Below are 13,963 nucleotides of genomic sequence, written 5' to 3'. Positions count from 1 at the left end.
TCGAAACGCTTGCCGAACACTTCTGACGCATATCCCCCACACCTTCAGAGATGTGCAGACTTTATAGGATTTCCCTTCTGGGCCCCCTATCTCCTTGACGGTGTGACGAGGAGCAGGTCTTTCCAGTCCCCATATTCTGTGATGACATGACAGTGCCCCACACCAGGAAGATCCCCGTGCCCCCGCAAGCGTCCCCTCTCCTGCTGGCCACAGAGCTGTCTGGACAGGGGCCCCTAACTGTGACAGGCCGGCCCAGACCGCAGGGCTCACCCTTTCGCAGGTGAGACCTGCTCTCAAGAGTCCTGCTGGCGGTGACACGGTTGCTGTCCCGATTGCTTCCTCACAGTTGCGTCCCTGGCTGGCTGGGTCCTGTGGGCTGGAAGGTATCCATCTCCCCGGGAAATCTGAGGCCAGGAGCGCATCGTGCCCCTGCCCACACTGCTCTCTGTCCCCACCTCCCTGGAAGTCACTGTCCATACCACAGCGAGGACGTGATTGTGCACAGCCTTCTATTGTTTGCAGACAATTTGGTGTGTGTTTGCCAATCCACCCCATGTAGATGGTGCCCGTCTTGAGGCCAGGGGGCCTATCTTTCCCCTTGCTGGAGAACAAAAGGGAGTGTCAAAGGGGCTGGCGTTGGGGGTCTTGAGTCTGCGTTCAGCCACTTACACCCACAGAAAAGTAGACACACAGTTCCTGCCTCGGCAGGCTGCTGGAAGGACTGGCTGACCTCAGGCTTGTGAAGCACTTAGTTGGGGGCTCCCCCCAACCCCCAGCTATCCTCTACCAGCCCAGCTCAGATGCCACTTCCCCCAAAAGCCTTCCCGCCTCTCCAGCTCCCCAGGGCCCCCTAGCACTTTCTTTTTATGGCATGTTTTGCAGCCCACTTTTTATTTTATTTTTTAAATTTTTTAAAGATTTTATTTATTTATTTGAGAAAGAGAATGAGACAGAGAGAGCATGAGAGGGGGGAGGGTCAGAGGGAGAAGCAGACTCCCCGCTGAGCGGGGAGCCCGATGCGGGACTCGATCCAGGGACTCCAGGATCATGACCTGAGCCGAAGGCAGTCGCTTAACCAACTGAGCCACCCAGGCGCCCTGCAGCCCACTTTTTAAAGGAATATTTCTCTCTGTGGCTCTTGCCCTTCTAGATCTGGGCTTACCTGAACACCTGTGAGGTTGTGGGCCTCACATAGGAGCTCCCCAGGGTTTTGTTACACCAAATATCTACCTGGACCCAGAGTTGGTCAAGGCCAGCAGGGGTTCCCAGGTAAAGCCCTGTTGCCACATTTTCCTGACAAGGACACTGAGACTCAGGGGCGTGCCTTGCTCCGGACCCCACGGGCCTCGTGGCACAGCAGAGCCTCCGTGCTTATAATCAGGGCTCGCTCGGTGACACTGGGCTGCCTTCAGAATGTGCTGGGGCAGACGGAGGGCGGACCCAAGTCCGCGGAGTGCTGGCCGTGGCCCCTCCTAAGTGAGCACTGACCCAGGGAACCGGGAAGAGGGGCTTCCCACACCTGCTGACAGGGACTGCTGAAGCCCGGGGAGAGGCACCAGCACACACGGACACACAAATGTTCACATAGACATACACGTATACACAACACACACACTTCCCTACACACAAACGTACAGAGCCACACACATACACACTCACACATACACCCAGCCAGGGTTGGGACTAGGGCGAGGTGCCGGGAGGACAAAATTTCAGGAAGTGCTCACTCTCAGGCTCATGCCAGGGTAAGGCTGGCCCTGAGAGTGAGTGCCCCCTTAAATTCTGTACCCTGCCCTAGTCCTCTGCATGTGGTGCACACACCCACAGAACCATTAACGCCCACACCCACATACATGTGGGGGACATATGCTCACACACCTAGGTACAATACTTACCCGGTCTCACGTATAAACACTAGGAAGGAGTCTTTACAAAGTACATGTGTGTGCAGAGCTCTGTCCTAGGTCTGTGGGTGATAAAAAGGAAGGCCAAAGAAGCCCCTGCTCTTGGAGACCCCAAGAGATACAGCCAGCAAAACACAGGCGTCATTGCTGAGTCCCAGTCGAGTCCACATTGCTGAGAAGCACCAGTAATAGACGTGGTAGACAAAGTGAGGTCCAAGGTATCCGGGGAATCTGCTCTGTGTTGTGGGTCAACTCGGATCAGTTGAAGCATGAGGTCACTAGCCTGTGACCTCCCCGTTCTGGCAACCCACGGTTTGAGGTCTGAGCTGAGGAACTCCAGTGTCCAGCCATGCCCTCCTCCCCGGGGCCCCACTGAAGTTATAGGACGGAGGTGTCATGCGGGCCCTGCAGAGACCTTGGTTTCAAATGAGACCAAAAGACAGTCATTCACATGGGCCACTTGTTAGGCCAGTGTCAGAGCCACTAGCAATGCTCTGTCTCCAGGGTTCATAGTGGCTCTTCCCAGACGAGGACAGTGTTACCAAAGCAGGCAAGCAACAGCCGCAGGTCCTGCTTATTCTAGAATCTGGCCTCTTGGTCCCCTGAGGATGGCAACACTGAAGGCAGGTGGCTGAGGGCTGTCACGGTGGCCTTCTTCCTCTGCTCAGACCATGAGAATATCCTGTCTCATCTTTCACCCCTGCTCAGAATTCCCCGGCAGCTCTGCCCCCTGAGCCCCTCGGTCCTCAGCCTGCAGCCTTATGAGCACACATGCCCCTGATCACGAAAAGGTTCAGGGGCCACGTGAGTGTGCACCACAATGTCACGGATGCACAAGGCTTGCTGCAGCACCTGCAGAACGGATTATTACAAACAGTACGGTGTCATCATGAATGTTTTGTACATTTGATCAACAAATATTTGTATAACCTTCATAAATCAGTGATTCTCAAACAATGTTTCCCTGCGGAGCAGACAGAGATGCTCATTGATATAATGAAACTGAGCAATAGTGGCAGGAGAAAGTGCATTTGTGGACAAACCACCTTCAAGTTCAAGGTGTAATTTTTTTTTTTCTATTTAATGGCCACTACCTCGTATATTCCTTAGGATCTCGGATCGATTTAGCAGCACGTTATACTTTTCGCTATGTGGAGCTTGCTGTTTGGTCGCGTTCTTGGTGGAAGTGTGTGTGGCCTTCCAGGTGCCCGTTCTCCTGACAAGTGTCAGAATAGCTAGTGTTGGGGCGCCTGGGTGGCTCAGTCGTTAGGCGTCTGCCTTCGGCTCAGGTCATGATCCCGGGGTCCTGGGATCGAGCCCCGCATCGGGCTCCCTGCTCCGCGGGAAGCCTGCTTCTCCCTCCTCCACTCCCCCTGCTTGTGTTCCCTCTCTCGCTGTCTCTCTCTCTCTCTCTCTGTCAAATAAATAAATACAATCTTTAAAAAAAGTAGAATAGCTAGTGTTGATATGAGGCTGGAGTTGCCTGATGTCCACCTGGCAGGCGTAGCACCCCAATTCTGTGAAATGATGAGATGCGCATGCCTGCGTCACAAGGCACTGGAACATTTCCGTCACAGAGAATTTGCACTGCCACCATCCAGGAGGGAGCCCCGTCCCTGAGCCCCACCTCTCTCACCTTTACTTTCTCAAAAAGCTCCCTGCTTGGGCGCCTGGGTGGCTCAGTTGGTTAAGCGACTGCCTTCGGCTCAGGTCATGATCCTGGAGTCCCTGGATCGAGTCCCGCATCGGGCTCCCTGCTCAGCAGGGGGTCTGCTTCTCCCTCTGACCCTCCCCCCTCTCATGTGCTCTCTCTCTCTCTCTCTCATTCTGTCTCAAATAAATAAATAAAATCTTAAAAAAAAAAAAAAAAAGCTCCCTGCTTTCCAGGCACGTGGTATCTAGCATGCGTGTGTCGGTCATTTAAGGGACCCGGTGATTGTGGCAGAGTAAGGACACTTTCCCATACAACTTGAATAAGTGGCTCCCCTGTCTCACTCTTGGCTGCTATTGGAGCATACTTAGGGCCAAGACACCTCTCCTTGAGATTTCCTCCAAAGATCCTGTCCCCTCTACCCTTTCTGTCCCAGCCACCTGTCTTAGCTCAGGCTGTTAAAACACAATGCCAGAGGCACCTGGGGGGCTCAGTCGGTTAAGCTTCTGACTCTTGATTTTGGCTCAGTTCATGATCTCAGGGTTGTGGGATCGAGGCCTGCATTGGGCTGTGCACTCAGTTTGGAGTCAGCTTGTCTCTCTCCCCTCCCCTTGCCCCTTTCAAATAAAATCTTTTTCAAAAAAACATATACAGTGTCACACACTGAGTGACACTGAGTGGCTTAAACAACAGACATTGATTCCTCACTGTCCTGGAGGCTGAGTCTGAGATCAGAGCACCAGCGTGGTCTAGTCTGGTGAGGGTGCCCTTCCTGGCTTGTAGACGGGGCCTTCATGCTGTGTCCTCATGTGGCCCTTCCTTGGTGCATGTGCCTAGGGAGAGAAAGATCTGGTGTCTCTTCTTATAAGAATAAGCATTATTATGAACTCTGATTATAAGCACTGTCCCCATCATGCAGGCCCACCCTCATGACCTCATCTAACCCTAATTACCTCCCAAAAGCTCCCCTTCCAACTACCATCACACTGGGGATTAGGGCTTCAACATATGAATTTGGGGGGACACCAACATTTAGCCCATGACACCAGCCATAGAAATCATCATTTATTTTTCTCCTCAGGAGCACAGACCACTTGGTCTGCTATCCAGAGATGCTTCTGTTCCCAGCCCTCTACTGCCCTGAGACAGACCTGTCTCCTCTCTTTCTGGCCTATTTCTCTCCTAAGTGGGTGTTCCGCCGGGTCCCTGTGCCTGGGTCCCCTGAGGTTTTACTCTAGCTTCTCAAGAAGCATCTGGGGTCCCTCTGCTCTCTCTCTCTGACTCCCCGCACGCCTGAACTTGCCTGGCAGTGCCCTGTGCTGGTCTCCGACCATACCCAACCCCACCCCATGCTTAGTTACTCCAAGGTCCTAGGACATACTCTCACCCTCTCACCCAGTTATGCCTGGCCACATAAGCCTTGAGCTCTAACTCCGAATTGTTTCAAAGGACATTCGTACTCTAACATTCAGTTTAATAAGTAAACATCTACAGAACCCTTCAGCATGGCAGGCGTGGAGCTAGACTTTGGGGTTGCAGAACTCCGGAGACACGCTGACATTCTAGAGATAATGGAAACAAATTGGACTTTTAGTCACAAGTGAAGAGAGAAAGGAAAGGGTCAGTCCAGATAGACACAAAATGCTGAGCTAGTGGGAGAGGGAGGGGTGCGGGGCTATGATGGGGGGGCAGGGGTGGAAGCCTACCCTGAGGCAGGGGCAGGATTCCGGCAGGGGACTCTAGGGGGGACCAGGGGGAGCAGGGATGTGGAGTCCTAGGAGTGTGTGCAGCTCCAGGGACCAGAGTCAGCTCTGGGCTAAGGGTGCAGCAATGGAACGTCAGGTGGGATTCAGACAAACGACAGGGGGCTTTGACCAGAGAGGCCAGGCTAAGGCGCCAATACCAACCCTGCCATCAGGAAGCCTGGGTCCAGTGCACTCAGTGTACATGTTTGGGAGTGTTTCACTCACAGTGCATGAAAACTTCCATCCTCACTTCCCTTGTCGTTGATTTTCATATTCCCTTCAGCTCTCTTGCTAGAACCACATACCTATTTTACCCTCTTTGAGCTTTGTGGTATTTTTATGAAGGGGAACAGCTTGGCAATAATCTGTGATGATTCACATTATTAAAATGTTCTGAATTCTCTCTTTTCCCGGCCCTGTTCCAGAGAATCCTAGCCTGGTGATTTTCCAAAATCATCTTAGAGTCCCGTTTGCACTTCCTTTTAATCCAATCATTAACAGGCATTTGTGGGCAAACCGCTGGTGTACAATTCGAGAACATTCTATCCCACCTCCCTGATGCTGTTTCCCACCACTTCCAGATGCAAACCCATGTTCCAGCCAACTGGTCTCTGTTTCCAAAACACACTGTGTACGGTCCCATTTCTGCACCTTTGCCCGTGCGATGGCAGCTGCCGGGAACATCATCACTACTCCCACCCTTTATTTATTTATTTATTTATTTATTTTTAAGATTTTATTTATTTATTTTGACAGAGAGAGACACAGTGAGAGAAGGAACACAAGCAGGGGGAGTGGGAGAGGGAGAAGCAGCCTCCCCGCGGAGCAGGGAGCCTGATGCGGGGCTCAATCCCGGGACCCTGGGATCATGACCTGAGCCGAAGGCAGATGCTTAACGACTGAGCCACCCAGGCGCCCCTACTCCCACCCTTTAGACAAAGCTCTGCCCAAGTTCCACTTCCCTAATCAGGCCCTTTCTGCTCCTCTCAGCTTTAGTGACCGTCCCGTCTGACTCTCTGCTGCACTCACCTCTGAGCTAGGCAAGAGTGAGAACTCTTTGTTCTCTCTACATCCCCAGCACTCGGACATAAAATCTTATATCAAATGAGGGCTCCACAGGTGCCTGTGATGGGAGTTCTGACATACTTCTCCAATAGCATGTTTTATTGTTTTGCTAGTTGACCTAACTTGTCTATTTGAGCTTTGCGAATAAAGTCTTCCCCACATGAAGCCCACTTGGTCCTTCCACATGACATTGCTGTAATCATTGCCCGGTTTTCTTTATAATAAGGGGGCGCTATGCGACTGAGGAGATAAGGAAATGTAGCCTTTTTGGGAAACCTGATACAGCCCCTGAGGCATGAGCTTCCCCACTGGGACACCTCCCCAGTCCTGAGGCACCTTGTTGGCCTAGGCCCAGATGCGGGGTGTTGAGGTTGGGCAGGAGTAACCACTGGGAGTAGCAAACATTGGCAGGCCTGGACAAGACTTACCCAACAGGGGTCCTTCCTCATGGATGTTGGGCATCAGCTGGCCAGGGTGGATGGCCAGATTTAGGGCTATCTGTGAGAACCAATGCTTCCAAGATTCTGTAGGTTGGGAACTGAATTCTTCAAACTCATCTGGCACATCGTAGTTACATGCTAGATGCTTAATAAATATTTGCTAAATGAAATAACCATTTTTAAATTTGCTTTATACAAGTGTTTCTCAAGTGTGGTCTTCGCTCCAGCATCAGAAGCTTCCAGGGCTCTGTGAACAGATCTAGGGCCCTGGAGTCTGTACCCATTACAAGTGCACAGTGATTCTGCTGTGGATCACCTTTTGAGAACCACAGATCTAGAGTCAGCCCAGCCAGGCCAAACCAGAGGTCTCTCACAGGTGGAGACTCTCACGACAGCTTGCTGGGGAGACAGCCACTCTTCCTGTACGGAAGCATCCTGCCTCTCAGATTTCCCCTCTGGCTGCGGGCAAGAGTGGATCCAACTCACATGCAGTCTCAGGTCTGCTCTTAACTGGCTGTGCACAGGCCAGTTAACCTTCCAAGCTATCTAGAAAATGGGCTCAACATGCTAGCCCCACCGCTCTCACAGAGTTATGAAAACTCGTCCCTGGTACAACGAAAGCCCAGTTGATATTTGTTGAATTTAATTAAATTTAAGAATCACTTACCTGCCATTTGCTCTGCAAATGTTAAGTGAGTCCATAACCAACCTTTAGACTGAATCCAGAAAGTTCTTGAAAGGAGGAGAAGCCTGGAAGTCCTGGTTGACTTGGGGGGAGCCCCGCCTGGCTGGGCAAGGGTGATTGGCACCTACACAAAGGCTTTGCTATGCTGCTGTGTTGACATTCTTGCGTTACAGAAGAATTTGCCTCATGATAGAAGGATCAGGAATGGAGACCAAGGTGGTGGTTCTGTAGGAATGATAGCGATGTCAAGAGAAGTGGGTGAACATAGAGAGGGTCAGATGTTAGAAAGTGCTCTCTGTGTGACTGAGCCTGCCTTAGACTGGAAAGTTACTTGGAGGGGCAGCCAAATATCCCAGGAGACTAGCCCAAAGGGGCATCCGCAAGCCTGCTGGATCCAGTTCGGAGCTAGAACCCTGTTGATCTGTGCATTAGCTTGCTGGGGCTGCCCTAACAAAGCACCACAAACTGGGCGGGGGTGGAGAAGGCTGAAATAACAGAAAGTTATTGTCTCACAGCTCTGGAGGCTGGACGTCTGAGATCAAGATGTTGGCATGGCTGGTTCCTTCTGAGGGCTCTGAGGGGGAATCTGTTTCCCATGCCCCTCCCCCAGCTTCCGGTGGTTTACTGGCCATCTTTGGTGTTCCTTGGCTTGTGGCAACATAACTCCAGTCTTTGCATCGCATTCTCCCTGTGTCATCCCTATGTGTCCAAATTTCCCTTTTCTTAAGGACACAGTCACATTGGATTAGGGCCCACCCTAATGACTTCATCTTGATCATTTACAAAGACCCTATTTCCAAATAAGGTCACATTCTGAGGTACTGTGGGTTAGGACTTCAACATATGAGTTTTGAGGGGACACAACTGAACACATAACAATCTGAGTGTTGCAGGTTGTTGGTCTGGGTTGGTCCCCCACTCAGCCCTGAATGGACCCTTAGCTGCTTTAGGTCCAAGTGGCACCAAGGGTAGAAGCCTCTGTTGGGACTGACAGAAGAAGAGGAGAAGCCAATACGGGTTCTGTAGGGCCTTTCTTGTTGTGCCCACCCCAGTGTTCCCACAGAAGAAGGGACTCTGCTTCCCAAGCCCAGAACCCACAGAACAGAGCCTCCAGGCTGGGTTCACTACATAAGCAAATAAAAATGACAAGCAAACAAGCTGGTAAGAGCAGCAGAAATCTTTTTAGGGTGTGCCTTGGTTCAGAACACATTCTGCCCAATCCCCACACCTTTCTTCCTCCTCTGTCCACTAAGATGGCCCTAGCCAAGATGGAGCTCAGGTCCTAAAGGGTCTCCTGGAACATGGAATGAACAGGGATTGAGGTCAGAAAATGTGAGTCTTGGCGGTGCCATGAAGTGAGTATGTGACATTAGACAGGTCGCTCCCTTCCTGGCCAAGGACCCTCTAGAAGGGCCCACAACTCTGGCACTAAATAGGATACTGCTCATGGCCACCTCCATACTCAGTTAGCCAGAGTGTCTCACTCTACCGTCATACAGGTCACATGGCAGCCCAGGAGGCCCACGTGTGCCACTTTCCCTCATCTTCCTACAGGTGGCCTCAGGGCCACCCCCCGGTAGTCTGCTATGTGGAAAAGTTGTCCAAGATCCTCCCACAGAGCCCTCTCTGCACCTGAGGGCCGTCCTGGAGTTGCAGCTATTGGACTGGGAGGACAGTAAAGATCATCCGCTCCTTTCAGACCAGATGAGGAAACTGAGGCACAAACAAGCCAGGTCACAGAGTGGGTGGAACCCGGGTCTCAGCACCCCTGTTCCCTCCCCTGAAACCATAACCTGCAGGCTGAGTCTCTCCCCATCTGTGCCTCGCTGGCTCTTACGCAGCAGCGAGCGTGGCTTTCAGAGCGTGTAATCCGCTCGGCTACGGTGCCGGGTCCTGGGGAACCAGCCGTCGCCAGGTGTGGAAACCACAGACACGCAGTTTTGTCACAGATTTTGCTCGGTGTGTCAGGCTCAAAAGAGCGGTTCCTCTTCATTTGTTCCTCCCTGTTTCATCCATCTGTGCCCTCGCACACACACAGACCTGTGCACACGCACTCATCCAGACACACCCAGACACACAACCCTTCTAACTGCCTCAAGTTCAACACAAATCTCACCCTTTCCAGCCACCTCCCTGCTGAGCTAGTTGGTCACCTCTTATCTCAGTTAAGATCTCAGAAGTAGAGAATCCCAGTTAGAATTTCAGAGGTCATTGAGTTCAACCTTCCAGGTGAGGCAAGATTTCCCTCTTCTCTTCGTCACGTGATTTCACTTCTATTCAGGATGCCCTCATGCCTCTGGCCTCTCAGGGACTGCAGGCACCCCACCTGCTGACGGCTGCTTCCCTCCCCTCCCCCTCCCTCTCCCGCCGCGTTCTCCCTTCCCCTCCAGGGGCCCTTCTAGCTACCTCCCCACTCTCCCTTCCCCATCTCTGGGTGATTTTTAAATCAATGTCCACAAAACCCACATTTATAACATTATAACTTTGAGCTATAGAACCTAGCAGAATGTTCCACAACATATGTCATCAGGACGTGAATTATTGATGACTCACCCTTATCCTCAACACACACACACACACACACAAGCACGCACATGCACACCCCCCCCACCACCATAGGTATTCCACAGGCTCATCAAAAGAATTGAAGGAGATAGTGCATGTGAATGGATTTTAAAATATTAAGGTTCTATAATGTGTCAGGGTTTATTAACTTGTAAGTTTCTCAAGGGCAAGAACTGTGTCTTCTACTCAGAAACCATCTCCCCACACACACCCAGGCTGGAACATTATTAGACATAGAGGGGGTGCTCATTGAATTGAAATCTAACGAACTGAAAATTGCTTTAATATAGACCCATATTTTAAAAAATAGCATTAATATCCACAGGCCTCTGACCCCAGGGAGGGTGGTGGCAGGTGGAGCACAGTGATTTGTGGGGCCGCTGGGCTTCTAATACGTGTCCAGAGGGTGTTGGCATTGCCGCCACCTTGCACACCTCTCTCCCCCCAGAGACAGACGCCCAGCCCTTTCTGCTGCAGCAGCCCCCCCGCTCAAGCCATGCCGCGTCAGGAGTCTGGAGGTATCTAAGCTCAGTGGGAAGGAGCCGAGAAGAATGACCTCTAGGAAACCTAGAGCCAGCACTGGAAAGATCCACTGCAGCCTCTGACCAGAAGTTTATGTTTAATCAATTAATTAATGCTTTCAATAAATATTTATTGACCATCTACTGAGTGGATATAAACTCTGGGCAATCAGCAGAGGAACTTTTAAAAAATACAGATTCAGGGACACCCTGCCAAGAGACTCTGGTTGAACTGACTGGAGGTAGAAAGTTTCCAAAGGTCCCAGGTGATTCCAGCATGCAGCCAGGGTGGGAGCACGGCTGTCCCCCCTCAAGGCAAGCTTACGCGGCCAGATAATACGCTACGCCTGCCCTCAAGGAGCTAGGCATCTTGGGGGCAGGCAAAGCATCGCCCTTGAGAAAGGCCTTAATAATGAGACTCAGATGGAGGGCCATGGACAGGGGCAATCGGGGAGGGGAGGAGGTAGGGGATAGTAAAGTTCCCTGGGAGCTGGCCCAGGGAGGCTTCTATTTTGGGGAACACAAAGGCCAGAGCGTGAGGTGCAGATTAGCCACTCCAAAGCCACATCGTCAGAGAGGAGGCTTCACCTCTTCAGGAAGAGGAGGGAGTGTGTCTCTAGTTGGAGAAACAAGGAAGGAGGGGGAACGGTGCCTAAACTTAATCACAGGGAGAAAGTGGCCCATCCAATTGTTGGGCCTACCGATATCATTTACAGATCTGAGAAAGCTTGCAAAGGCCTCCAGAAATCTTTGAGGCAGCCCCAGAGGGGAATCTAGCCAGGGAACCCTTGCGCTTGGTGGCCCCTCAGGACTCAGAAGAGCTCACGCTCTCCCCCTCGCCTCCAGCTCGCCAGCCCCTGAGCTCCCCAGGCATCCAGACTGGCTTCTGGACAGGGCAGGGCCTCTCGTCCAATGGGACTTTTCTTGGGAAGCTTAGAGGTCTGTTGACATTTACAGCAGCTCCATCCCTGGAAATCCAGGCACTGGGGCCCTTCCTGGGAGAGAGGTGACAGGGTTAATCTAAGGGCCGGGGGAGGCGGAGAAAGGCCTTGAAACATACAGTGAAGCCAACCAGATTAATAGAGGAAGAGAGAGGGGGGTAGACCATTAGGAAGACAAAGAGAAAATCATGCTGGAGCAATAGAAAGGGAAATCTAATATCAACTAGGGAAAAATAAATGGAGATTAGGGCAAACAAATTAGCTTTAATGGGTTCAATGCTAATACAAGAATAACAGCCGAGCTGCGAATGCCTTTGAGGGGAAGATGGGATAAAGAACCTGAGCAGTCATGCAGGCAATAAAGATGGTGTGCGGAGGGGGCCGGCCAAAGGCGCACAGAGGCAGAGAGGAGGGAACGCCGGGGGTGAAGGGGTAGGGGAGAGGTGGCCTGGGCGGGCTCTGCCATCTTGGACAGGACCCAGGGACTGGAGCAGGGAAGGGGCTGGGAGGACTGAGAATGGAGGCGCAGGGGCCGTCAGTGCGGGCTGGAAATGGAGACAAGGGGGGCAATCGGAAGGGGAAGGGACAAGGGACAGAGGGCAGAGGAAGGAACCCCGGAGCGGGGACAGACTTGGCACAAAGTTGGGGGGGAGCGACGGAGGGGAACAGAATGCAGGAGAATGAACCAACATGCAAGGGAGGGGGGCGAAAGAGAACCGAATTCGGTGAGTCCTCTGCCTGAAGAAAACCATAGACAAGGCAAGATTAGGCCTCAACAAAATGAAAACCTGGGGAGGACCCCAAAGTGGGTTTGGTAGGTGACGTGGGGAAGACACAGTGGCTCTGAAGAAGGGGCCAACTGTCCTGCTGCCAGGGGCCATGCCGGCGAGGACGTGGGCCTGAGCGGTGCGTGGAGGCCCTAAGCCCACATCTCACTTCTGCCCCTTTGGAATGGTGCGGCCTTGGGCAAGTTGCACACGACCTCTGCTTCTCATCTCCTCATCTGTAAAATGGGGACAAGGGGCTACCTACCTTAGAGGGCTGCCAGGAGGACTAATGAAAAGATGCGTTTAGAGTGTTCAACCCAGCTCAGGAGTCAGCACCTCCTTCCACGCTGGCTCTCGGCGGTATTCCTACGCTTTGACTCATGGGGGAAGGAGGATGAATCCTGAAAATAGCCCTCGCTCCTTTCCTCCTTCCCCTCTTTCCTCTTCTTTAAGTCCAACATTGGCAAGATAACCCGCCAAATGTGGTTCTTTCTCAGCTAGAGACTAATCCAAAGGAAACCTCTTTATCCACCCTTTGTCCCCCTCCCTCTGCCCCTCCCAGCCCTCTCTCCCTGTTGAGGAGGAAAGAATAGTGCTAAGCCCTCCCACCCTCTGGGCCGATTGAAGGCAGAGCTTCCAAGGGAGCCAAACTTCTTACCCTATTGTTCCAGGGGCCTCCGGGGACCCTCAGATTTGCTAGAACTTCAGGTTGTGAGAAGTTGGGAGCTGGAGCCTGTCCTCATGGCCTCAACCTGCAGACCTCTTGGGCTGCATTAAAGTGCGGGGAGGCTCCACAAGAGGGACAGAGCCCAACACACCAGGAGGAAAAAATCAACAAGGACAAGCCCAGGAATCAATGAAGAACCACCTAGACAGGGGCTCCAGGAGCGGGGAAGACAGAGCTGGGATTATTTCCTGCTCCTTAGGGCATTCTAGGACCTTATAAGAGCAAGACAATGATCAGGCAGGAATAGGCCTCTTCCCTTAACTCCCCGCTAGGAGCAGTGGCTTCTTCCTGCAGTCCCCACCTCAGGGGTACCTCAGGGGTCCCTCAGGGCTCCTTTGTGCTCTTACAGCCCTCCAGCACCCAGAGAAGCGAGTTCCTACACCGAAGCCCCTCTGCTGAAGTACCTCAGAACGGGCTTCTGGTTTCTGACTGGACTCTGACTGACATGCTACTTAATGTCAGAGGAGGTCTGAGGAAACAGGACTCCAGGACTGGCTTGGTCATGCCCTCAGCCTTGAACACAGAGCACAATGCTGAGCTTCTTGGCAGCGAGACCTGGGAAACCAGTTTCTTTTTGACCAGCTGGATCCTGTTAGACATAAAAGGGCAGCCCTGTGCAACAGCCCCAAGTCAGAAACTTCTCCTCAAGGGAGCCTCCGACTCTGGGGTGTCCAAGTCCCAGGAAGGGGAGCTTTTGACACTACACCATGGTCATCCCTAGTTCAAGCTGTCTCTTGTGGCTCTTTCCCTCGAGGCACGCTAAAGTCTCCCCCTGGAGCCGTAAAGCCCGTAGGGGTCAACCTGTGTAGGTCACCCCTCGTCTTTCTCCATAAGGCCCTCTGAGGCCAGGGTTAGAAGGAAAAGCCTTCTCACCTCGGAATTGGCAGACCCGCCTTGGTGACAGTTTCCTCATGGGGGTGACATGACACAGTAGCTCTGCTCCCACAGAGAG

This window comes from Phoca vitulina, unplaced genomic scaffold (assembly GCF_004348235.1).
Source record: "Phoca vitulina isolate PV1807 unplaced genomic scaffold, GSC_HSeal_1.0 scaffold12, whole genome shotgun sequence".
Taxonomy (NCBI): Eukaryota; Metazoa; Chordata; class Mammalia; order Carnivora; family Phocidae; genus Phoca; species Phoca vitulina.
The sequence above is the reverse complement of the archived record's forward strand: the minus strand, read 5'-3'. Positions refer to the sequence as shown.